Source organism: Amblyomma maculatum, chromosome 1 (assembly GCF_055883805.1).
Source record: "Amblyomma maculatum isolate TAMU_Amacu chromosome 1, ASM5588380v1, whole genome shotgun sequence".
In the NCBI taxonomy this organism is placed as follows: domain Eukaryota; kingdom Metazoa; phylum Arthropoda; class Arachnida; order Ixodida; family Ixodidae; genus Amblyomma; species Amblyomma maculatum.
This window is the reverse complement of record NC_139344.1, coordinates 379,447,071-379,474,647: the sequence shown is the minus strand read 5'-3', so window position 1 is coordinate 379,474,647 and position 27,577 is coordinate 379,447,071. Positions and strand designations below refer to the sequence as shown.

Genomic DNA, 27,577 nt, shown 5'->3' with positions numbered 1-27,577 from the left:
CAGTTAAGATTGCAAGTATGACTGCCTGCTTTTTCCGGGCCTGCAGGCGAGAATTTGCGAGACTTGGCCGATAAGTAAGGCCTCACTCAGAAGAAGTGGCAGTTAAGATTGCAAGTATGACTGCCTGCTTTTTCCGGGCCTTCAGGCGAGAATTTGCGATACTTGGCCTTACCTACCCGGCTCTGACAGTGCAGCGGCTGCTGGCTTCGTTTTCATAGCGCTGCTCGAATATAATTAGTTATTCGTCGCGTGCTCCAAGCTAAGCTTGATTCATGGAGCTAATTAAGTCATTCCTGCTTGCTTTTTCGAACTGTGACGTCACCTAAAGTAATAGCCGGAGCCTTGAAAGTACTGTGAAAGTGCTCAAATTAAATGCCCCCAGCTATTGCACGCTAGGCTTATACGTAGATCTTCACAGCAGATCTCTGTTATGGTGGAAGCCAGAATTCTGGCGAAGGTAACGCTTTTGCGGAGTATCACCTGGAGCAACAGGAATGGTAAGTACGGCCTCAACATTAGTTTCGCAAATGTCTCTGCTGAATACTTGTTTTTTAACCCCACAGCCTTTCTTTGTGTGGAAAATACACTGCTGATGCGAAACCATCCCAGTCACTTATATTTACATGGGAACATTACATTCGCGACAACCTTAACGCTACGGATGTGACTAATGATAGGTAGCCCGTTCTCTTAGGTCGCCGAGAGATGACTGTAAACCTGCGGTTGATCCAGGCTGGGAGCGGTAGCCGGTTTTCTACCCAACGGGGGGAATCAGTTAACAGACAAAAGTGCGAGAAACTGTAGAGTACTATTTTGTAATTCATTAAAAGCCAGTGCCGTGCAGAGCGCGAAATAAGCGTTCAATTCTTGTGTATACAGTGAGCGTGCTGGCCGTTGGTATGTTCCTGTTTGCGTACTCGCTCTTCCATTGCACTTTTACTCGCACGCATACGTTGAAGTTAAGAAGAGCCCAAATTTCACCCAGACGTCAACCTATTGAAGATTCGCTTAAATTTTTCGTTGACATGAACTGTGCGTGCGCCGTGGATAGGGTAGGGATATGTTACACATGACATTCTGCCTACAACCTAGATGTATCTTCTTATGTTTACACCGCTGGTCACGTAGTACAGACGTACAGTCGAGCGCGATTTGAAGGTTATCGCGCGAGCGTCGACCGGGAACATGAACAGCGCCATAGCCCAGAATTCTCTGCCGAGGCGAGGGAGGTATCAGGCGAGCTTCCCTCACTCTTATTGCTGTTCCTTTAGTAGCTACCACTCCCTGCTGGGACATTTTTTTTTCTTTTGGTTCTGAGAACAGGCAGTGATCGTTGTGCGCACGACGTATTATCTGAAATGGGACGCTTTATCACAACAAATGTAAAGCTTAGAATAGAAAGAAAGGGCAGTGAGTTTGTCGCCGGAGTGATGGTTGTTGTATGGTAAAGATAACGAGGGAGAGAAGACTGCAAACTCATCGTTTGCCCTGTTCCATACCCGGCCGCCAGGTGCCTGGAGTGCAAGGCTGGTCGACGCTCGCGCGATAACCTTCAAATCGCGCTCGACTGTACAGCAGTCATGAGCCGTCGGGTCAGCGCCTTATAACGACGATAAGCCTGCAACACTGCGATAGTTAGCGCATGCGCATGAAGGTCAAGCGTATCTACTAAGCTATTCTGATGCACATCCTCCCCCAAATACCTCTTCGCAAAAAAAGTATAGAAAAAAAGCGTCGTCCAGTAGAACCTGATACGTGTTTTGTCTGCGGCCTCTTTTAAGGCGTAAGCCTTTAATGCCTCATACTGTCGTTAGCAAATGTGTGCGCGTTTCGGGTGTGTGCCTTATATGTGCATATGCCAATCACCATTGAATCGACACTTAATTAATAGCAATCGGATGATATCAGAACATGATTTAAGGCATTTTCAAGATAATTTTATGATTATTTACTACTAATAATAAAATAGTTAGGCAGATGCCCATAGGAGCCCATGCACTTGGAGGTCACCTAACTGCCACTAATCATCAATTCTATTTAGGGGTGTTGAAATAACACTAACCAGACATTAACTAGTAATCAGAAAGTGCAAGTCATGGTTAACTATCATCAACCAATAGTAATGGTTAGACGTTTCGAGACATCTATAGCGTCACATGGTGACGTCATGACGAGATGTGACGTCATCATGACGTCCTATACGGTCATGTCTAATAACAGGAATTGATAATGACGTCACATCCGGTTATGACGTCATGACTGGTGAAGACGTCACGAGGAGCCGAAGAAAAAGTTCAATTAGACTGCCTGACCCGAAAACGCGTTAAGAAGGCGCTAGGACTGCCCATGGGTACCTCGAGCGAACGACTGCTCGAACTTTGGGTGCATAACACGTGGGCAGAATTGGCAGAGGCAGTGCGAGTCTCCCAATTAGAGTGACTAAGCATGACCGAGACGGACAGGGTGATCCTTGCAAAAGTAGGCCTCAACCCAGACAGAGGAGTAAAAAAAAAGTCACAATTGAGGAAAAGCAGTAACGCCCCCCCCCCCCCCCCCTCCCCCTTCCCTAGAAACATGCATCCACAATTTAATGTCGAAAGAATGGCCAAACTAGCCGAAGCTCTAGAGCGGCGTTTCAAGAACATGGGAGCGAAGGAAGTAGTTTATGTTGATGAGGCAAGTGGCAGAACAGGTGCGGCGGTAGCGTCGGTAGTCGATGACCGAGGGGCGCCGGTATCCGCGACAGCCATCAGAGGCCGCAACATAGACACTGAGGAGGAAGTTGCGATAGCACCAGCTTGCTTAGGAACGGAAGCCAAGTTCATAATTAGCGACAGCAAAACTGCCATCCAAAATTTTGGAAAGGGGAGGATATCGCCGGAGGCAGCCAAAATCCTCACCTAAAGAACACTGAATAGGAAAATTCAGTTATTTTGGACACCCGCTCACGCTGCCGTCCTGGTAACGAGGCGGCTCACGAGCTAGCCCGAGCTCTCTTCCGGGTAGGCGTCGAGCCTCTCAAATACTGGGCATACGACAAGCGTCTGCAAAATTACGGGGAAATCATCGACCTTTATAAATTGGGACGTAGACTGGTACCCCCGCTAGATGTTAGCCTAAATAATAGAGAAGCTATCGCGTGGAGGCGGCTACAAGCTAATATGGTCATGAACCCGGTCTGGTCGTTTCACGCGCTACCAGACCTCAGAGACAATGATCTGTGCAAACCCAGTGGGGCGAGAGGGACCGTCGACCACATAATTTGGGAATGCCCACAGTCTCCAGGGATAGGACAAAATATTACAAGTCACTAAAGTGCATTGAAGCACTTTAGTGAGCCAAGGGAGGGAGGGTGGTTGATCCTCGCCATGATGTGGCTGGGACAGGTAGGTCACCGCCGGTTGCGGTGGTGGCTAGCCTGCCACCGAATTTGTATCTTTTGTAGACCGTCACTGCATCCGCCACCGCTTCGGTGGTGGACGACGGCTGTTGTGATGATGATGATGATGACCTCAGACAAAATGGCACATACCCACGACGGGGGATTGACCAGGATGCATTGTAGATAGTAAATTTATATGTTCAAGAACTGGAGTATTCAGATAAATATGGATGTTTAACTAGAATTTAGAGAAAATAAAAAGGAAAAGAAAAGGTAATGAAATCGTACCTAGCATAGGAATCTACTTGTTGAAATTATGTAATCATGAATAGAATCGCACCCTAGGTTTAAGGCACATCCCTTGACGCTTGCCCCGAAGGAGAGAACTGGAATGGTTAGTGGAAGGCCTAATTTCGAAAAGGGAGTTGCTAATTAAATTTTGCCGAGAGATGCGAACCTCCGGCAGAAAAGAAAGAAATGATCTATGGATTCAATTTTTTTGCAAGACTCGCAGAGGTTAGTAGCGGATAGCCCCGAACGACATAAATACAGATTTAGTTTCGGTAATCTGCAGCGCAAGAGAGTCATAGACACTTCGCATAGCCTTGAAACACACATGCGACCACGCCAAGGTCATCTGAGGTGTTGGTAATCTTGTGCAGAAAGGAGAGGCTCGTTGCTGAGGTGATGGAGATGTTGGAAATTTTGAAATCGTGCGAAAGTTAAGTAAAAATGGTATTAGGTATGAATTGAACAAGAGGTCCACTAAGAGCGGAGTTTGCTAAAATATCTGCCCTTTCATTATATGTAATACCACAGTGGCCAGGGACCCATTTAAAACGCAAATCTGAAATGTGAGGAGGGAGAAAAAAATAAAGGGAACGGCAAAGCAGAGTGTCCTTCGAATTTTCGAGCGATGACAGCACGGATAGGCTGTCAGAAAGCAACCTAACCTTAGAAATATTACTAGGCATTTTAGTCAAGGCCAACTTAATGGCCAGAAACTCGGCAGCAAAAATTGCGTATAGTCTGGGACCCGCAATGAATAACTCCAGTCAAGAGCCTGGGAGTGTATGCCAATAGGTGCTTTTTCATCCTGCGGAGACGGATCTGTAAAAATGGTAATATCGCTCGGAAAGTTGTCTAGGTAATTTTCTATAAGGGCATTTAATACATTGGCAGACAAATGCTTGGCATTCCTTGGGAGGATGTCATCAAATGAGATTATAGTGTCAGGTGGCCGGTGGTTAACTTGTACTAAAGAGGTTGCTGATACTGAAAGTTTCGACAGCAGGGAATTAGTAAACACTACCTGAGGGAGCTTATACATAGGCCAAATATTATCAAAGAAGTATGATGGGATGGAAGTAAATATGGGGTTAGCCTCTCCAACGACTGGCTCCAAAGACCTTAAATATGTTCGCACAGTTAGAAGCTGAAACCACCAATTCAGATTAGGTATCCGAGCTTCCAAGTATAGCAAAGCATTAGCCACTGATTTGGGCAGGCCTAAACAAAGGAGCAGAGCAAGGCATTCCAAAACAAACAGGGACTCAAGCTTGTACCTTGGGCACCCAGTTAAGAGAATGGAGCCGAATTCAAGTATTGGTCGTACGTAGGTCTTATAAAGCAAGAGCAGAGTGTCCCGACGCATACCATGTTTCGTATTGCTGATTCTTATCAACCGGCCAAGGGCACGTTCACCTTTAAGCACAAGGCTTCTAATTTGAGGCCTCCAGTCTAACTTTGGGTCATATAATACACCCAAACATTTAATAGAATCAACCTGCGGGATTAGGACAGGACGGCACAATTGTTGACATTTAAAGTTAGACTTTGGCTGTTTAGCCAGACCTCCAGAGCATTTAGATAATCTTGCAACAAATGATATAGGTTGTGAATAATTGTGGCAGAAGCAAAAAAAGCTATATCGTCTACATACACATAAACTTTGACGGCCGGGTGAATAGGAATGTCACGCATTAGTACATTGAGCAATAACGGCGACAGGACTGCTCCCTGGGGTACACCTCTTGACTGGGTGTAAGTGTTGGAATTTAATGCATTCTTTGTGCAGAAAAATGATCTATCCTTTAGAAATTCCCTAATCTACGCAAAGGTATATAATGGAGGATGTAGACCAGCTTGCTTAGGAAGCAAAATGCTGTGTTATATGCTGTCGTACGCCTTGGCAATATCTAAAGTAACTAGAGCTGAAACCTCTTTTTGCCTCATGGTAACCCTAATACGACTCTCCAAGTCTAGGTGTGCGTTCCAAATAGAGCATCCCTGACGGAATCCAATCTGAGCCTCGCTAAAGCCTTCGAAAGATAGAACATGATCCGTGAGACGAGAGCAGACTATCCGTTCTATAAGCCTAACTAAATTTGAAGTGATCGCAATCGGCCGACTGTTGTCGAGATCAAACCTATTCCTTTGGTCTTTCAGTAGTAAAATTATTTTCGATGTTTTCTAAGCTTGTGGAATCCAAGCTTTTTCCAAAGACCAATTCACAATCTGCAATAAGTCCAACGCAAAATCTTTGAATATTATTTTTAGCATGGCAACAGATATTCTGTCAACTCCAGGGGCAGCCAATTGCAGGCAATTAGCTACAGACATTAATTTAGATATAGTTACCTCAGGGAAGTTTATAACAAACTGCAATCGGTTTGAAGAAAAAGTAGTGCAAGCTTGAAAGCGCGCCGCAAGGCCTTGGACAATTGATTCCAATTGATCTAATTAATCTTTTTTAGACAAAACAGTGGACAGGGTGGTATGAAAGGAGGGCAAAACTTTTGTACGTTCCATGTATCTATAGAGAGATTTCCGGTTGAGCGGGTTAGACAAATAGGTATTCAGATTCGCATTATATTCCTCCTTAGCCTTGGACATTGTTCTTTTAAACGAAGCTGCAAAGAATTTGTAATTAATCCAGTTATTTGGGCACAGATTATGGGCTAGGCGCTTCCATGCGGCTTTCCTTCGACGATAGGCGTTTTCGCATTCTTCATTCCACCAGCTCGAAGAAGTGTTGTTTTTAATGGCAGACTGAACAGTAAACTCTGATCGCCGAGTTGCGTCTAAAACTGAAGACAATACTTCAGGACCGCGATTCGATTTATCAGAAGGGGCAGATGACCTAAAGGCCTCTCCTAGACATTTCTTGAACAGGGTAATGTCGACAAATGTACACGATGTACCAGTTGACCTAATTGGATCATATGCAATATTGAATGTGATAGGGTAGTGGTCACTTGACGTACTGAAGTCAATTGTAGACCACGATGATACTCCAATACCATTTGTAGCTAATGTTAAATCAATAGCTCAATGAGAATTTGCTCTCATATAAGTATAGGCGCGACTATTATAACATTGAACATAATTTCTAGACAACCAAGACCAAAGTAACTGCCCACTGTAGTCTGTTCTGAAACCTTATATGACATGATGGGAATTGAAGTCCCCAGCCAAAAATACATTTTAATTAATTGTCAGCAAAGCTTCTATACAATCTATCCTACGGACGCTTGTGGGAAAGTAGATATTTGAAATTATGAGCGGGACACACTGCGAGAGAATTACCTCAACGGCAAGTATCTCACAATCAGGCCCAATAAATTCATGAACCACTTTAGAACGATGAACTAGATTTGTTGAAATCAATGTTAACAAGCCTCCGTCCCTGCCGTGTGGGTTTTTTAACGTGCACTGACATCGCACAGCACACGGGCGCCTTGCTTTTCGCCTCCCCCGAAAAGCGGCCGCCGAGGCCGGGATTCGATTCCGCGTACTTGGGTGCAGTAGTCGAGCGCCTTAACCACTGCGCCACTCCGGCGGGGTGGCAAGTAGTCTGACATAGGTGCAATGAGCTGCCGCCTTCCAGCTCTATCCGAAACATTGTTATTGAGGAGCTCTGTCGCATTCATCTTTACGCTCAGTGTACTTGTTTGCCACGGAGGAAGCGCTGCCTTTGCGTTTTTGCTTTCGCCACGACTTGAGTGCTATGGCGAAAGCAAAAAGGCTATGCCCCGACGGGGTGGTACAGTGGTAAGACGCCCGACTACTGTCCGGAATTCCCGGGTTCAAACCCGACCTCGGCGGCTGCGTTTCGATGGAAGCGAAACGAAGAGGCGTCCGTGTGCTGTGCGATGTCAGCGCACGTTAAAGATCCCCAGGTGGTAGAAATTACTCCGTAGCCCTCCACTACGGCTCCTCTTTCTCTCTATCCAATTTCACTCCCACCTCCCTCCCTTCCCTTACGGCGCGGTTCAGGTGTCCACAGCTACCAGTGTGACAGATACTGCGCCTTTCCTTTCCTGTGCCCCCCCCCCCCCTTATCAAAGTTGGTTGGTCCCCAATGCACTAGTCACATCATCGGTAATGTGCCTCGAGTAGACCAAGCCAAATCTTGATTCTTCAACTGGCTTACTTCAAGAGGTTAAAGAACTTCATTTTTCGATGGCGTACAGTGTCAGCTCAGAGTGCAATGCCTATATGCTGCATTAAGGAAGCGAATAATGCAACATAATATGAAATAAACCAGCAAGCCCATCACCTTTTCATAGACTGAAGTGCGTAAGAACTCTCCAATAAAGCGAGAATGGACTCGCAATTCTTCCTCTTGTGGTGTGACGTGCATTGCAGAAAGTTTATGATTTTCTTTGAAATTTGCGACTGATTGCGCAGTTCAAAAATGGCCAGCGTCACGATGATTTAACCCGTCGTTTGCCGGCTCCATAATAAAGTTATACATACATACATTGTGCAACTCCATTTCGTTTGCCTATTTTATCATCCCCCTGCAAACCATGATGGAGGATGGTTTACGATAACGATTCAAAGCGACGATATATGTCGATAAATATTTAATATATGATATGTACATACCTCCGATTGTGTGCTACTGTTCTTCGTGGAGGTCCTTTGTATCAATAATGTGGCACAAAAGGTCGTCGCACGGAATTTCGAGTAATGTCATACGATTTTGGTGCGCACGTAGCATGCGCCTTTTAGTAACGTTGAAGGTCAGCTAGCGACAAAGGTTTCATCTGACGACATGTTGGTGTTTATTGCCTATCCTCGAATGCCGTTTCAAAAATTTTACGGCACCATTGGTCGTATGTCCTCCACTGGTCGCATATGATTTATCGTTGAGCATAGGATACATCTGTCATTCAAGTTGTAGGCTAGCTCATGACAGAGATTCCAACCGAAGACATTGTTGCGAAGAGGATCGGAAGTGGCTCGAGACGAGCCCTCGCGCAAGGCCAGCCATCAAAATCATCCTTCGCCCAGTCACCATGTTGTGCCGTGTTCTTGCTTGTCGCCACTTAACATTTTGGTTGGAGGTGCGGTGTGCGTCATTCCCATTCTCACCTTGAAGCGTCGGCGCCATCCGTACGCCGAGACCATCGGCCGAGAGCCCGGGGATATTGCTGCGCAGCTTGGCCTCAGCGTTTCCTACCCAGACCCGACCAGCCACAACTCCACAACTACTTCCTCGTCCCCAGCAAGGACCTGAAGACAAGGCGCGCCGACAAACCAACCAGACCCGAGAAGGGAATAAGAACCCGAAGGTCTCAAAGGAACCGAAGGATATGTACACGGAATCCCCGTCCAGATGCCTGACAAGACCACGAGCCGTCGGTCGAATGGACTTTGGTGGCGGATGGTTGAAGAGTTCCAGAGGAGGCGGATCACCATCGTGCTCATCGTCATTGCGGGGGCAAGCAATCATTCTCTTCTATCGTTTCTTGAACATCCTCACCGTCACGTGACCACTCTCCAGACGATCACTCGATGGTCCCAGGAGGTATTGCGAAGAAGGTCAGTAGTTGTGCGAGAGGAGCCTTCGCGCTAGGCCAGCCATTAAAATCATCCTTAACCCTGTCGTCATGTTATGCTGTATTTTTGCTTGTCGCCAAGTAACAATATAAACTCACGATAGCACCTAAAATTTCGCTTTCCCGGCGCGTATGCAGTCAAATGCCATCCGCATCCTTTTTCCTTGGATGACCTGCAGGCACAGCAATTACGTACTAACGTATCCGTGGGCTCAATTTATATTGAGGGAAAGGTCCACTACGCTAGGTGAAGACGTCTTCGCGCAAGCCTCAGTCTGACCTTCAAGCGACCTTGGCAGATACTGTGCCTTTCGTTCTTGCAAACCAGTGAGTAATTATTATTAACATAACTGTCATCTCACAGGGGATTACAGTGAACGTTCACTGTTACGTTATCAGATAAGCATATAAAGCTTCTTGAATGGTGGGGTGCGTAGGTAAATTTTACCGGCATTTCAAAGTTGGTTTGTCCCCCAATGCACTAGTCGTATCATTGGTAACCTGCCTCCAGTAGACCAAGTCCTATCTAGTTTCTTTAACTTGTTTACTTCAAGAGGTTGAAGGGTTTCATTTATCGATGGAGTACGGTATCAGCTTTGGGTGCATTGCCTATATGGTGCATTAAAGAAGCGAAGATTGCTGCATAACATAAATAAACTAGCAAGCACATGACCTTTTCATATAATGAAGCGCATATGAATTCGCCAATATGTTGTTGTTGTGGCTGTCGGAAGAAGGAAAAGAAAATGCACGGGCCTGCTACTGGGTCTGTAGTTAAGCCACCTACGCTGCCTCGTGCGGACTGAAGAGAAAATAGAGAAGAAAAAGGAGAAAGACCTCGGCGGCTGCGTTTCGTTGGAGGCGAAACGAAGAGGCGTCCGTGTGCTGTGCGATGTCAGCGCACGTTAAAGATCCCCAGGTGGTCGAAATTACTCCGTAGCCCTCCACTACGGCTCCTCTTTCTCTCTTTCCGCTTTAACTCCTACCTTCCTCCCTTCCCTTACGGCGAGGTTCAGGTGTCCACAAAAACAAGTGAGACAGTTACCGCGCCTTTCCCTTCCAGTGAACCAATTATTATTATTATTATTATTAGAAAGACGCGCGCCGCAACAACAGCCGTCGTCCACCACTGAAGCAATGGCGGGTGCAATAACGGCCTACAACAGATAAAATTAGGTGGCTGGCTGGCCCTCGCCGCATGCGGCGTTGACCTACCGTCTCAGCCCCGTAGGGCGAGGAACTGCCTCCCTTCACCACCTCCCACTCTCGCCAATAAGCGAATTCATATGCACTTCATTACACGTTAAAGATCCCCAGGTTGTCGAAATTACTCCGTAGTCCTCAACTATGGCTCCTCTTTCTCTCTGTCCACTTTAACTCCCACCTTCCTCCCTTCCCTTACGGCGCGGTTCAGTTGTCCTCAGACACAAGTGTGACAGATACTGCGCCGTTCCCTTCCTGTTAACCAATTTATTATTATTATTATTATTATTAATATTATATTATTATTATTATTATTATTATTATTATTATTATTATTATTATTATTATTATTATTATTATTATTATTATTATTATTATTATTATTATTATTATTATTATTATTATTATTATTATTATTATGTGTTTATTAGTTTTATAGATATAAGACATTTGCATTAAACTTCACATGAGCGGCGACAAATGACCAAAAGAGAAATTGCACATGATTAACCACAATTGAAAGTCATAATAAAATACATCGTAACGAACAAATACATCACAGATGAGTATACATACAGAATAAAATTTGGGCAGTTCGTGATGATGATATATACAATTCTGAATGACAATGTACATGAAGGTATACAGACAGTGTAGGTCATTTGCCAAACAAAATAATTATAAACATATACAGCAATCGTATGCACAGTATGAAGTGAACATGGGAGTTGCAATGTGAACAACTGTGGGTACCAAGGTGTGTTAAAAACCACAAAGTACACGTCCATTCGACATGTGCGCACATGTGTGTTGCGATGTAAACAGGAGTGAGTTGACATAAATATATACATTATATTACAGGTACCAAGGTGGGTTAAAAACCATTCGTACGCGTCCATCCGACACGCAAACAAAAGGGCAAGACCATTGGCGAAGGAACTCTCGTTCACTAAGGAAGAAAAGTTCCTCAGCCAGAAAGCTTACAATCTCCTTTCGCTGACGCGCCAGGATAGGGAAAAGCGCACGTCGGCGCCGGTTCGATGCGACAGCCTCACAACGATTGCCCCATAACGCGAAAGCGCCAGCTACAATCAGCAATCGTGCAAAGTGACCGCGAGAACATTTACCATTTATCTGCAATCGGTCAATACCTAGACCTCTGAAAGCAGCATGAACTGCCCTCCAAAAAACACGAGCAACGCCGCATTGCTGGGCCATGTGACGATTGGTTTCTTGGAGTGGGCAGTTGGGGCACTGCGCTGTCCGCACAATGCCCCAGCTGCAGCCGATCTCGCGTAGGGAAAACCCCCCTCTCCAAAAGCCATATAAAGTCGCGTCAATGCCCTGGCAGAAACAACGCTGTGAGTGGTAGCCAACAAGTGGAATCCGCCCTTCGCCCACGTTCCGCAGGCACCAGCGGAGGTAGTAACGTTCCCATTGACTCCAATATGTTTGCCGAGACGTCTAAGTCAGGACTCACATGGCGGACGGGGCGACGACATGCTACCATACACGAATAAAAACAGGCATTTCCGGAAAGCCTGAGGTCCCCTATTGAGTGGTATGTCAGGGACAAGCTCCCTCACATCAACGTCTTAAAATAAGTTGAAAAATCTAGCAAGCACATCATATGCACTTCATTATATGAAAAGGTGATGTGCTTGCTACTTTAATTAAAGTTATGCAGCAATATTTGCTTCCTTATTGCAACATATAGGCAATGCACTCAAAGATGACACCGTACTCCACCGAACAATGAAGCTTTTTAACCAATTGAGCCCCGCCGGGGTGACGTGCGCGTCCCACCATCCGCGTGGAAATCGCGTCCTAAATCGCGCCATGCGGTTCCCGCTTAAGAAGTGGAGCGAACTGCGGGTGCGAAAGAATCTTATTAAGAAACCTTGCTGCTTTCCTTCCGAAGCGCAGCGTGTGGTACGGAAACCACCATTTAGGAAATTTGCCAACCAAACTAAACTCGGCTTCGATTCTTCTCATATTATCTGAAGAATTTAATCAGGAGCATCATATCGTTTTTATTAATGACAAAAGCATACAGTTCGCGAGAATTTAAACCATTACTCATTACAAAGGCGCAACGTCATATCCGGTGCTGGAAATAATTCCGGAATCATCAAAGACCCTAACTGAAAGCGCTTTTCAACATGATTTGCCCGTCAATAAACATCATTTCCTTTCCCGTTAGGCTGCTCTCAAAGGTTTTTGAAACAGCAAGTAGCGAACTATAACCCTGATTCAGTCTCCAATCAGGAACTGGATTCCGTGGAAAAATGCGACGTCAGAGCTGTCAAGATTTCTTCGTTTCAAGTCCTCATAACGAATTTATGCAGGTTTCGACTGTGGGTGAGCTTGGCGTTAAATGACGGCAGGAACAGGACAGTCCCTCCCCACAGGTGACGCAGGTGTTGTTGAAACTTTGCACGGCAGAGCTCACCGTAGCCGAGGGTCTCCACACGGTAAGTACAGTGCTCATTTCAATCCACTTTAATTGTAGCTGTGGCAGCTAAATGGTTTTGAGAAGTAAAGTGGAAAGAGAACATGTGTTGAACGCCTAGAGTACGTGCATTCCTGGTAATGTAGTAGTTATGTTGTTAATATATTATAGCTAACTACTTCAGTGCAACCACTCTTAGTAGCATTAATAGGCTAACCATGAGCACTTCCCTCGGTTTAGAGCTAACTTCTTATAGCTTTCGAACTACGTTTATGTAACAAAGTGTATTACAGAAAGTTTCAGCACAACGAATGAAAGAAACATGGAAACAAACACTGGAATTATACGTCGAGGTTGTATTTCGAGTGTTCCCAGTTTAGACGTTCACAAGATGTTCATTATTTGTTCGTGCACTGTTCTTGAATGATAGGTGCCCGGTCCTTATACCCTATGCTTCACGGAACATTTTCAAAAATCTCAGAAAATAGGCTTCTAATGCGAGGGATCTAAGAGGGATCTAATGTGGCTCCAGGACGAGTTGACACACTTGGCTATACCTAAGCATGGTGGCGCCGAACGATAAGATCTGACTGCCCAAATGAAGTCCCAGCTGTTGCAACGGCTTCTCCAAATGCTCTCTTCTCATCATGGTGGAACGGCGGCAAAACTGCAAAAAATGTTCTATTGTTTCCGAATCCCCGCAGAATGCGCAAACGAGGGTAAGCGCCAAACAAGACCTGTGCATATAGAAATTTCGAGGCGGATTACGGCAGCGCAGCATTGTTACAGTCTTCAGTCTGCCGTTATTGACACGGTTTCGTACTCCGGGAATACTTGGGATGCAGATAGTCATCCAATGCTAAAATAGATCCGGTCGGTGTGCCTAATAAGGAGTGCTTACGAAATCGCGCTGCTGCAATGCGAGCTGTAGCTGGGAGGAGAAGCAACACGGGTCCTTTGAGAGACTCTTTTAAAGCAAGTCTATCAGCAACCTTATTGACTGTCCCAGACTATATGTATGAGTCTCAAATTTAAACAGAACAATAAAAGAAAGGTGTTTAAGATTGGCGTATCCATATTCGTGATAGGCTCCACAAAACCCCGGCCCTAAGTCACCAGCGGCTGCGGAACAACTGTGACGCAACAGGGGGTGCTAAGAAAGCCTGGCTCCGCTGGACAGGCCGCCATTGGAAACTGACCCTGGCAACGTGTAATGCTAGAACCCTAGCTAGTGAAGCTAGTTTAGCAGTGCTCTTACAGGAACTAGAAGGTATGAAATGGGATGTCATAGGGCTTAGTGAGGTTAGGAGGCCGAATGAGGCATATACTGTACTGAAGGATGGGCATGTACTGTGTTATCGAGGTTTACCGGAGAGGCGAGAACTAGGAGTAGGTTTCCTTGTCAATAAGTATATAGCGGGTAATATCGATGAATTCTATAGTATTAATGAGAGGGTGGCAGGCATTGTAATTAGGCTTAATAAGCGGTATATACTGAAGGTTGTACAGGCCTATGCACCTACATGTAGTTATGATGACCAGGCAGTTGAAAGCTTATACGAAGATGTAGAATCGGCAATGCGAAAAATAAAGACGCAGCTCCTTATACTGTACTAATGGGCGACTTCAATGCAAGGTATAGGAAAAAGCAGGCAGGAGACAAGGCAGTAGGTGACTGTGGCATTGGTTCTAGGAATAGCAGTGGGGAGTTACTAGTTGAGTTTGCAGAGCGCAATAACTTACGAATCATGAATACCTTCTTCAGCAAACGGAAGAACCGGAAATGGAAATGGAAAAGTCCGAACGGGGAGACTAAAAATGAAATCGACTTCATAATGTGTTCAAGCTCCGCCATTATGCCAGATGTAGAGGTAGTCGGGAAAGTGCGATGCAGTGACCACAAGATGGTGAGGTCCCGAATTAGCCTAAATCTTTAGAAGGAACGCAACAGATTAGTAAGAAAGAAACCCATCAACGAATTAGCTGTGAGGGGGAGAGCACAAAATTCAGGATCTCGCTACAGGATAGATATTCAGCTCTAACCGAGGATGGCGACATTACCCTAGAAGCAATGAACAATAATTTCAGAGATATCATTACTGAGTGCGCGGTAGAAGTAGGCGGTAGGATAGTTAGAGAGGATACCGGTAAGCTGTCTAAGGAGACGAAAGATTTGATTAAGAAACGCCAGAGAATGAAAGCTTCCAAACCAACAGACCGGATCGAATTGGCCGAGATATCGAAGCTAATCAATAAGCGCAAGGTTGCCGATATAAGGAAGTATAACATGGAGAAAATTGAGCATGCTGTAAAGAACTGGGGAAGCCTTAAAGCGGTAAAGAAGGCATAGGCAAAAACCAGATGTATGCGATAAGGGACAAGGCGGGCAACATCATCACGAATATGGATAAGACAGTCAAAGTAGCCGAGAAGTTCTATACAAATCGCTACAGTAGCCAAAGTAGTCAGGACCGTAATGAGATTGGCGGTAGGAAAAAACAGTCAGACGTTCCACCTGTAACGAAGGACGAGGTCAAGAAAGCATTAGAAACTATTAAAAGGGAGAAACCAGCTGAAGAGGATCAGATAACTGCGGATTTGCTGAAGGACGGGGGGGGGGGGGGGGGGGGGGGGTATCGTGTTGGAAAAACTGGCCACCTTGTATACGCAGTGCCTGGTGTCATCGACGGTACCGGAACCATGGACGAATGCAAACATTATCCTCATTCATAAGAAAGGAGACTCTAAGGACCTTAAACATTACAGACCAATCGGCTTACTGTCTGCTACGTATAAGGTATTTACTAAGATAATCACTAATAGAATCAGGACAACCTTATACTACAATCAAGCAAAGGATCAAGCAGGGTTTCGGAAACGGTACTCTACTATTGATCATATCCATACCATAAATCAGGTGATAGAAAAATGCTGGGAATATAACCAGCCCTTATACATAGCATTCATTGATTACGAAAAAGCATTTGACTCAGTTGAAACCTCGGCGGTGATGCAGGCATTGCGAAATCAGGGCTAGACGAGCCGTACATGAAATGGCTGGAAGATATATACAGTGGCTGCACAGCAACCATAGTTCTGCATAAAGAAACAAAATTCCCATAAAGAAACGTGTTAGGCAAGGAGACACAATCTCCCCAGCACTATTCACAGCTTGCTTAGAGGAAGTATTCAGAGGCTTGGAATGGGAGCAGTCAGAAATAAGGGTAGATGGAGAATACCTCAGTAATCTGCGATTTGCTGATGACATTGCCTTGCTAAGCAACTCGGGGGATGAAATGAACCTCTAAAAAGCTGCTCTTCGAAGCAGCTTTTTAGCAGCTGCTCCTTTCCTTTCCTTGTAGTAAAAGAAAATTAAATTATTATTATTATTATTATTATTATTATTATTATTATTATTATTATTATTATTATTATTATTATTATTATTATTATTATTATTATTATTATTATTATTATTATTATTATTATTATTATTATTATTATTATTATTATTATTATTATTATTATTATTATTATTCCTTCCCTTCACTGCCGTCGTTTCAGACTTGATATCATATTTCTGTACAAACTCCTTCATGGCCACATTATGTGCCCTCAGCTCTTAGAGTACATCCTACTGCGCGTTCCGCGAAAGAGCATGAGGGAATTCAGACCATTTCAGGTTTCTCCTCTTCATTCCCACTCCCCTCTGGACAGGATGCAGTGGTTATTTAACTCTTTTTGTCCTCACCTTGACATCTTCCAAAACTCGCTCTGTTCATTTACATTGGATGTTCGTAGCGTTGTATTCTAAATAGTACTTTATCACTTAAAACTCCCACTTTCTAGCCTTAAATTGTATTTACTTCACTTTTTGCTTTTTCTCCTGTTCAATGCTGTCTGTATCGTGAACTACTTTTTATCCGTTTCTTACTTATATTTCAACTTTAAACTTTATATACGAATCTTACTGCCCCTTGTTCAATTTTACTTCTTTATTGTATTATTCTGTATTTCTAGCCTGTGTTTTAAGTACCATGCACTTGTTGCGCCTGGAAGGGTTGCTTATTTTATGTATATTTCTATATTACTATAATCAATGTCAGTTATTTTTTTTTTTCTTCTATCTACCGTTCTTTTTTTTTTTCTTTATTTCCTGGTGTGCTAAAAAATTCTCTCACTGTGTATATAAGTGATGCTACTCATTGTTTGCTTACTTTCCGTGATACTTTTCGTCTGTCATTTCATGTATTATTTATTTCTTTTTTTGTGTTCTCTCTGTGTGTGTAAACATGTTTGTGCTTTTTCATTTTTGTTTCTTTTTTTTTTTTATTTGTGCTGCAGCACAAAGACCACATGGTTGTTCCTGCGCACATTAAATAAAGATTGATTATTATTATTATTATTATTATTATTATTATTATTATTATTATTATTATTATTATTATTATTATTATTATTATTATTATTATTATTATTATTATTATTATTATTATTATTATTATTATTATTATTATTATTATTAAATAATGACTGATGACCTAGACAGGAAAAGTAGAAGGTAGGCTTGAAAATGAATATGCAGAGGACTAAGGTAATGTTCAACAGCCTCGGGAAGGAAGAGCAGTTTACATTAGGTAGCGAAGTACTGGAAGTAGTAGGTGAATATGTCGACTTAGGACAGGTAGTAACCGCAGCTCCGGACCATGAAAAGGAAATAACAAGAAGAATAAGATTGGGATGGAGCGCATTTGGCAAGCACTCGCAGATTATGTCTAGCAGCTTACCGGTATCACTAAAGAGGAAAGTATATAACAGTTGCATCTTACCTGTACTCACCTATGGCGCTGAAACGTGGAGGCTAACCAAGAGAGTTCTACATAAGTTGAGGACAACTCAGAGGGCTATGGAACGATAAAATGGTAGGGGTAACATTAAGAGATAGGAAGCGTGCAGAGCGGGTCAGAGAAATAGCTCAGGTTACCGACATTCTAGTGGAAATTAAGAAGAAGAAATGGACATGGGCAGGACATGTGCGAAGAGAGGATAACCGATGGTCGCTTAGGGTAACAAACTGGATTCCAAGGGAAGGAAATCGTAGCAGGGGGCGGCAGAAAGTTAGGTGGGCGGATGAGATTAAGAAGTTCGCAGGGGTCAAGTCGATGCAATTAGCACAGAACCGGATTAAGTGGAGAAATATGGGAGAGGCCTTCGCCCTGCAGTGTGTATAGTCAGGCTTATGATGATGATGATGATGATGATGATGATCCATATTCGAAGAAAGCGACTAGCACAAGGAATAAGAGTCTGTAATTGCAGCCGCTACTGAGTACGGTGGGTGTAGCTTGCGCAGAGCAAGCACCACCGCCAGCAACTCCGCCTGGAAAATTCGGGTGAAATACGGAATAGGAAGAGAAAAGCCCAGTCTAGAAGCGGACAGTATATTAAAACGCCTACCTATTCATGTTTCGTTCGACATCTACTTTCATGATAGGGTGTAAACGTTTTTAGAACCTATTGTCACCGTAAGAAGCGGAGCGTACGGCGCGCGGAAAAGAGTCTTATCAAGACACCTTGCTGCCCTCCTTCCGAAGCGCAGCCGGTGGTACGAAAACTACCATTTAAGAAATTTGCCAACCAAACTAAACTCGGCGCGAATTTCTCTCGTATCATCTGAAGAATTTAAACAGGAGCATCGTATCGTTATCGTTCATGACAAAAACATACAGATAGTGAGAATTTCACCCATCACTCATTAAAAGGCGCAACTTCATATTCGGTGCTTGAGACTATTCTGGAATCATCAAAGACCTTAACTCAGAGCGCTTGCCGACGTGATTTGCCCATCAATAAACATACTTTCCTTTCCAGTTACACGCTGCTCTGAAATGTTTGAAACAGCAAGTAGCGAATTATAACTCTTAGTGGCATTATTGGGCTAACCATGCGCACTTTCTTCCGTTCCAGTTAACTGCTTATAGCTTTCGATCTATGTTTATGTATAGATCTATAATACATAAATTTTCAGCCCTGCGAATGAAGGAGACATGGAAAGAAACACTGGAATTATACATCGAGGTTGTATTTCTAGTTTTACCAATTTAAACGTTCACAAGATTTTCATTGTATGTTCGTCCACTGCTCTTGAATTATAGGTTTTCGGTCCCTAAACCCTATGCTTCACGGAACATTTTCAAAAACCTCACAAAATAGGGATTTCGATATTGAAAAAATATACGTTAGCGACAAACTCCTATTTAATGCGGGCGGTGTACGAACATTCCCAGATTATTGGTTTAGGTAGACCTGTTTGGTTGTTAGTGGAAATAGGCAGCTCGAAGCCGTGGACAGGGGACGAAGCCTATTGATTTCTGAAATGAAGGAGAAAATCTTCTGAAGAAAAGAGGCGTGGAGAAACCCTCCCGCATTGTCGTCTATAAACTGCGCACAAGGCGTGCAGAAAGCTTTACGGGGAGCTGACGTCCACAGATAACGTCCTCCAGGGACTTCGGAGCCAGATTTGAACGTCCTGGTGTAGTTTCATACGGTTTATTTTCCTCCGCCACACTCTAGAATCGCTAAAGAGAGTTGAAAGCGGCTGCCGTCTTCCCTGCGCCATGCGGCGTAGCAGAGCTGTGTATGACAGGGCAGAATACGGGCAGCAGGTTTAATCGGACGCCGTATTCACAACTTCATCTACAGGTGTACTGTTTCCAAAGGAGCCACGCGGGCCTCTGCTGTGTTCAGTTTTGCTTTCGACTAAAAATTAGCGATTGATTTTTTCGCGCGAGGACATTACAAAATGTGTTCTCCTTTATTTTAAAGCGAACTCTGTGTTGTTGGTAAATTATGTCCTCGGTGACTAAGAATTTATTCGCGAAATTCTTTAACGATCCGCGCGCATGCTGTGTCCATTTACTGTTGACAACGCACGCATGCGGCACACTATACAAAACACTGACGGCTGACGTTGACCGGGACATCAAACCCGCCTGTTCGATGTATTCACACAGGCTCACATGTGTTCGCTCATGGACGCGCTCTGCCCGGCAGCCACAGGAGCGCAGCTACGCTACCGGGATTAACCCTCGCGCTCCTTGAGCCGCCAATAACTGGAGGCGTGGTTAGACTTGTGCGGCGCATTTCAGTAGTACATGTTCGACGGTTTCTACAACGCCGAACTCGTCACACAAGTAGCTGGTGATGAGTTCGTGGCGCATCCGTCGTTCTCTAGGTCAAGCACATTCAATGCACGCATGGATGACCATTGCACGCTGAAGCCGATTCAGCGAGTGGCGCATCAAACATTAAAGGCGCTCACCTCTTGCGATGCGTAGGTAGGAGTGCTGCGCGTCCGGAGTCTGTCGTCGATTACCGCACACGCGTCCTCCGAAGCGGGGGGCTCGTCGTTAGGAGCGAGTCAACGTTATCTGTTCGCGAGCTCGTCAGCGCGTTCGTTGCCCTCCATGCCACAGTGACCGAGGGTCCACTGTGCACGTAAAGCGCAGCGGCGCTCCGTTATGCGCCACAGACACACGCGAATCGGACACAGAAGCGGAGTTCCCTGGTTCGAAGACTGCTGAAGGCGGAGTCGGAGTCGCATAGCACAGCCTATGGCGGAGTGAGTTCGAACAGCAGATCTAAGCCGAGGCGTAGACCTAGCAGCTCCGCCGTGGTGGAAGAACGAAGGAAAGGGCAGTTGCAGGGTGAGCATGGCAGTCGCCGCTGCTAGCGAGCATCTATCTCTGGCAGTGAAACTGTCGGTGTAGATGAGGAGGTAGTAGTGCTGCAATTCCTCATAGATAACGACTCCGGTCAGGAGCATTAACGCCATCCGTACGCCGAGACTATCGGCCGAGAGCCAGGGAATATCACCGCGCAGCTTCGCCGCAGCCCTTTCTGCCCAGGCCTGACCATCCGCAGCTACTTCCCCGCCCACTGTTTGGATCTGAAGGCAAGGCGCACAGACAAAGCAACCAGACATGAGACCCGAAAAATCCAAAGGAACCGAAGGACATGATCAGCAAACCCCCATCCAGCCGCCCGATTTGACCTCGAGCCATCTGTCCCATGGATGTTTGTGGCGGATGGTTGAAGAGCGGATGGTTGGGTGGCGGAAGTACAGGGGAGGTTGATCACTGACCATGGTCATCGTAGTTGTTGTTCTGTAAACTGATTGCATATACCAAAACAGGGGGATCGGCCAAGAATTGGGATGCAGAGATATTTGTTTTTCATGTATACGATTACATCGAAAAGAATTGATGATTGCTAGGGAAAAAAGAAGGCATTTAAAATACGAAAAACGAAAAGAAAAAGCAGAATTCATAACGCATGCATGAAAACACTGATATTTGCATTTAGATTGAAACATTGAAGGCAGACGTTTAGATTCTATTAACGAGTTTTGAATGGCCTGAGTAATGTGAGCTGCCATAATGTTGGATATGCACTATTTGACAGTGGTTACAAACCTATCAACCATTGTGGCTATGGTCGCTTCCACAGCGGTCGCTATTGCTATAGGCAGCGAGGGATCTAATGTGGCTCCAGGACGAGTTGACAAACTTGGCTCTACCTAAGCATGGTGGCACCGAACGATAAGATCTGACTGCTCAAATTAAATCCCAGCTGTTGCAACGACTTCTCCAAATACTCTCTTCTCATCATGGTGGAAGGGCGGCAAATCAGCAAGAAATGTTCTATTGTTTCTGAATCCCCGCAGAGTGCGCAAACGAGGGTTAGCGCCAAACCAGACCTGTGCATATAGAAATTTAAAGGCGGAATACGGCAGCGCGGCATTGTTACAGTCTTCAGTCTGCCGTTATTGACACGGTTCCGTACTCCGGGAATACTTGAGATGCAGATAGTCATCCAATGCTAAAATAGATCCAGTCGGTGTGCCTAATAAGGAGTGCTTACGAAATCGCGCCGCTGCAATAGGAGCTGTAGCCGGGAGGAGAGGCAACACGGGTCCTTTGAGAGACTCTTTTAAAGCTAGTCTATCAGCAACCTTATTGACTGTCCCGGACTATATGTATGAGTCTCAAATTTAAAGTGAACAATAAAAGAAATGTGTTTAAGATTGGCGTATCCATATTCAAAGAAAGCGACTAGCACAAGGAATAAGAGTCAATAATTGCAGCCGCTGCTGAGTACGGTGGGTGTAGTTTGCGCAGAGGAAACACCACCGCCAGCAACTCCGCCTGGAAAATCCGGGTGAAATACGGAATACGAAGAGAGAAGCCCAGTCTAGAAGCGGACAGTATATTAAAACGCCTACCTATTCATGTTTCGTTCGACATCTACTTCCATGACATTGGTGTAAACGTTCTTAGACCCTCTTGTCACCATAAGAAGCGGAGCGAATGGCGGGCGCAAAAGAATGTTATCAAGACACCTTGCTGCCCTCCTTCCGAAGCGCAGCCGGTGGTGCGAAAACTACCATTTAAGAAATTTGCCAACCAAACTAAACTCGGCGCTAATTCCTCTCATATCATCTGAAGAATTTAAACAGGAACATCGTATCGTTATCATACATGACAAAAACTTACAGCTAGTGAGAATTTCAACCATCACTCATTAAAAGACGCAACTTCATATTCGGTGCTTGAGACAATTCTGGAATCATCAAAGACCCTAACTCAGAGCGCTTGCGGACGTGATTTGCCCATCAATAAACATACTTTCCTTTCCAGTTACACGCTGCTCTGAAATGTTTGAAACAGCAAGTAGCGAATTATAACCCTGATGCAGTCTCCATTCAGGAACTGGATGCCGTGGAAAAATGTGACGTCAGAGCTCGTGAAGATTGCTTCGTTTCAAGTCCTCATAACGAATTTATGCAGGTTTGGACTGTGGGTGAGCTCGGCGTTAAATGGCGGCAGGCACAGGGCAGTCCATCCCCACCGATGACGCAGGTGCTGTTGAAACTTTGGACGGCAGAGCTCGCCGTAGCCGAGGGTCCCCACACGGTAAGTACAGTGCTCATTTCAATCCACAGGAATTGTCGTTGCGGCATCTAAATGGTTTCGAAAAGTACAGTAAAAATGGAACATGTGTTTAATGCCTAGAGTACGTGCATTCCTGGTAATGTAGTAGTTATGTTGTTACCATTGTATAGTCAATTACTACAGTGCGGCTACTCTTAGTAGCATTATTGGTCTAACCATGCGCCCTTTCTTCGGTTCCAAGCTAACTACTTATAGCTTTCGAGCAATGTTTATGTAAATATCTATATTACAGAACTTTTCAGTACCACGAATGAAGGAGACATGGAAAGAAGCACTGTAATTGTACGTCAAGGTTGTATTTCTAGTGTTCCCAGTTTAGACGTTCACATGATTTTCATTATATGTTCGTGCATTATTTTTGAATGATAGGTGTCCGGTCCTTAAACCCTACGCTTCACTGAACATTTTGAAAAACCTCAGAACATAGGGATTTCGATATTGCAAAAATATACCTTAGCAACAAACTCCTCTTTAATGCGGACGGATTTTACGTAAGAACTCTATACAATTGTATAAGTGGTTCACAAACATTCACAGATTATCGTTTTAGGTAGCCCTGTTTAGAGGTACAGGTGTACTGTTTCCAAAGGAGCCCCGTGTGCCTCTGCTGTGTTCAGTTTTGGTTTCGACTGAAAATTAGCGATTGATTTTCTCGCTCGAGAACATAGCAAAATGTGTTCTCATTTAATTTCAAGCGAACTCCGTGTTGTTAAATTATGTCCTCAGTGACTGAGAATTTATTCGTGAAATTCTTTAACGATCCGCGCGCATGCTGTTTCCATTTACTGTTGACAACGCACGTATGCGGCACACTATACAAAACACTGACGGCTGACGTTGACCGGGACATAAAACCCGCCTGTTCGATGTATTCACACAAGCTCGCATGTGTTCGCTCGTAGACGCGCGCACTTCCCGGAAGCCACAGGAGCCCAGCTATGCTATCCGGGATTACTCCTGCGCTCCTTGTGCCGCGAGTAACTGGAGGCGTGGTTCGACTTGTGCGGCGCATTCCAGTAGTAGATATTCGAGGGTTTTTACAACGCTGCAGTCGTCACACAAGTCGCCGGTGACGAGTTCATGGCGCATCCGTCGTTCTCCAGGTCCCACACATCCAATGCATGCATGGAGGATCATTGCGCGCTGAAGGCGATTCAGCGAGCGGCCCCTGACCATTGCAATGCGCTCACCTCTTGCGATGCGTAGGTACGAGTGCTGCGCGTTCGGAGTCTGTCGTCGATTACCGCACACGCGTCCTCCGAAGCGGGGGGCTCGTCGTTAGGAGGGAGTTTCTGTTATCCGGTCGCGAGCTCGACAGTGCATTCGTTTCCCTACATGCCGTAGTGACCGAGGATCCACTGTCCGCGTATAGCGCAGCTGTGCTGCGCCAAGCGCTCGAGACGCGCGCGACTCACACACGGCAGCAGAGTTCCTTCGTTCGAAGACTGCTGAAGGCGGGGTCGGAGTCGCATAGCACAGCCTATGGCGGAGTGAGATCGAACAGCAGATCGAAGCCGAGGCGTAGACCGAGCATCTCCGCCGTGGTGGAAGAAAGAAGGAAAGGCACGTGCAGCTGCCTGTGCAGTTGCAGGGCGAGCATGGCAATCGCCGCTGCTAGCGAGCATTTATCTCTGGCAGTGGAACCGTCCGTTTACATGTCCTGGTGCTGGTGCTGCAGTTCCTCAATTAACGGCGCCCGTCAGCTACTGCAATGCACACAGCGGTGTGGTGCGTTATCCGGTGATGCGGCAGTATTACATCTAATATAAGTGCCTGCGTTTTTTCCATGAAGAAAGCAAGCGGCAACAGGAATCCCCGCTTTCGATACCGGGGGGACAGAGATCAGGCGTCGTTCTCTCCAGTACTCTGTAGTATGCAGCGTTTCTACCATTAGTGTTTCCTGAATGGAATGAACGCGATACTTCAGGTACACACAGCTCGCGAACACAAAGAGGACAGTCCGAGACAGCTGAGCGATTTCAGAAGAAGGCGGGCATATACATGAGCACACTATCCTCGTGGGACACATCGAGGAACGATGCCGCTTGTGAAGTATGTTCCGCGTTCTGCACAGTCGCCGCACTACGTCTCCCATTCATTACCGCTGTACCGTATGCGTACAAAACCTGCACCAGCAGCAACAGGCATCCACCCTTCGGATGCCCGGGGGACAGCGAGAGGAGATGCTGTGCCTAAAAGGCACACCACCTCGCCTTGTCCACCACACACGGCGGCCGAGCGTACAGCCGGACCTTCAATAGCCCGGAGCGGCTCTGGTCGGAATCCCAGTCCCCGCATTGCAGCGATCACTGGCACAAGCGATGCAGGCGCTGGGATTCGAACCAGGGTCTTCGCGTGTGCGAGCTCAGCACGTTACCCGCTCGGCTACCGTGTGGCACAGTTCATTCATGCCGCCTGCTACAGCTGGTGGGAGAACAAAGAGTTTAGCCTAAACGGAGCATGCGTAACGTTGCGGTGATTCTGCGATATGAACGTCGCCGTTATCGCTGTAGCGCGACTCCTTCGCAGATCGATGACGCTGTTTAGTGGTCTGCAATCGTATTTGATGCTTCGCGGTGAACTTCATAGAAGCGCGATAGGCGTTGCGTAGAAATCAGAATGATAGTAATATTTAGAATGCTTGCATTCGTTGTTTGAAGTCACATATAACTCGCTACAGATTTGCCGCACGGGTCGCAGATGGGAAAGCTGTGCGAAGCTGTTCATTGATCTTAACGTCGCCCGCTAAAATAACTGTTCTTTAACATGAAAAAGAACGGAACAAGGGTTCTTCATACCCTGCAAATTATCTTCTTCCTTTCGTTCTACCTGTTTTCTAACAGTGTGATAGAAAACGCAGCTGGGAACGACATCATTGGAAAGGAATGGTGATGTAATCGCTGTTTCCCGGTTTCCTAGTTCAGGATTCCCTGCTTCTGTGCATCGGTCCCACGGCTATGACGTACAGCTGGCTAGAAGACAGACGAGCTGCTGACGAGTAGCAAATGCTAAATGTGCGCCACAGTTCTGCTGCGTGAAGGGCAATGGATGAACAAATACCCGCTTTAATATGAAAGGGGTGGCTCTCGCCCGCAGTGTCACTAATTCCGCAATTGGGAGGGACGGACGTGTAGCTTCTCCATTCTTGTCGCCATAAATACCGTTTTCATATATTCTCGTCAGCACGCTGGTTTGGAGCGCTAGAACTCAAAACCCAGCCTAGCACTTCGGCCCTGTCAAACCCACTAACAAATACGCACTTTGTACAGATGCTGTGCAGTAGACAATAATGGGGATGCAACGAAGACGCATGCGTACGCTATTTGCGCTGGTCACAGTATTACGTGGGTTACATACACATTACAGTACAGACGTCAGCATTTGCGTTCAGCTGCACACCACACAAGCGCTGTAGACTGATATCCTGGAGGTATAATATATACAGCGAAGCAGGATTACGCTGAAAGAATTGTTACGGTCGGAAGTGGACTTCACATTTACGTCAGCATTCGCACTGTGTCTTTGCAGGCACTGCGTTATGGATCGCGAGATGCACGAGCATGGGAGGTATGTCTAACCATTCCACAGCATACGCGACGAGCGCCTGCAGTCGTCCGTAACCTCCAGCAATGAAGGGCTCCAGGAGACATCCCTTGTCTGACATCGGTACGGTGGGAATAAACGAGTCACAGTAAATAAATTCGTAGTCTGTGGTTTCATAACGAGCCCCGCCGGGGTGGTGCATTAGTATGACGCCCGACTACTGTCCGCAATACCGGGGTTCGAACCCGACCTCGGTGGCTGCGTTTGGATGCAGGCGGAACGAAGTGGCGCCGGTGTGCCGTGCGATGTCAGCGCACGCTAAATATCCCCAGGTAGTCCAAATCACCTCCGTAGCCCTCCACTACTCCTCCTCCCTCTCCCTGTCCACTTTCGCTGCCACCCTTCTCCCTTCCCTTCCAGCGCGGTTCAGGTGTCCACACATACTGCGCCTTCCCCTTCCTGTGAACGAATTACTATTCCGTAGCCATGACAGTGGCTACTGTACATAAATCTGTAACACCCGCTGGGGTGGCGCAGTGGTTACGGTGCTCAACTACTGCTCCGGAGGACGCGGGATCCAATCCCGGCCTCAGCGGCCGCTTTCCGACGGAGGCAAAAATCAAGGCGCCGGTGTGCTGTAACCCCATGCAGCAGTCATACTTCAATGACTGATCGTTAGGACTCTAGTCGCTTTCAGCAGCAAGCAGTCGCCTGCAGACCGCAATGCCATTTAATGTAGTCCTGGCGGCCCTATTGTTAAGTTGCAGACGGAAAACACTTCAGCCACTTCCTCGCACAAAACTTTACTTAATTTGCACTACCTCTTCTCAATACGCGTCGTGCCGTACGGTTAGGAGTGAATAGGTCGTGACTACACATACGACTGCTACTGCTAATGCTCCGCCCTCGACATATCAGTAAGTGCCGTTACCGTACCGATCTTACGGATCGTATGAAACTACCATATGGAGGCTACGCGGGAACTACAACCAAGCCCTGCGCCTCCGCCAATCATCATACGTACAGAAGCCGCCCGCTACAGAAACTGCCGTATGAAATACACCCTATGCCCGCACATCCTGCCCTGCACGAAGCTACCCTCCTCCTTTAATCAGGAAGCACGCTTGCACTGCGC

The 27,577-nt window shown here is 45.9% G+C and overlaps 1 long non-coding RNA gene across 1 annotated transcript; it reads left to right on the top strand.

Moving 5' to 3' along the window:
- The first annotated feature begins 89 nt into the window (after nucleotides 1-89).
- LOC146208339 (uncharacterized) lies at nucleotides 90-26,583 on the top strand. The gene is made up of 4 exons (XR_014703374.1): nucleotides 90-497; nucleotides 12,783-12,908; nucleotides 22,735-22,860; nucleotides 26,428-26,583. It is a non-coding gene; the product is annotated as an uncharacterized LOC146208339 (long non-coding RNA).
- Nucleotides 26,584-27,577: the final 994 nt, after the last annotated feature.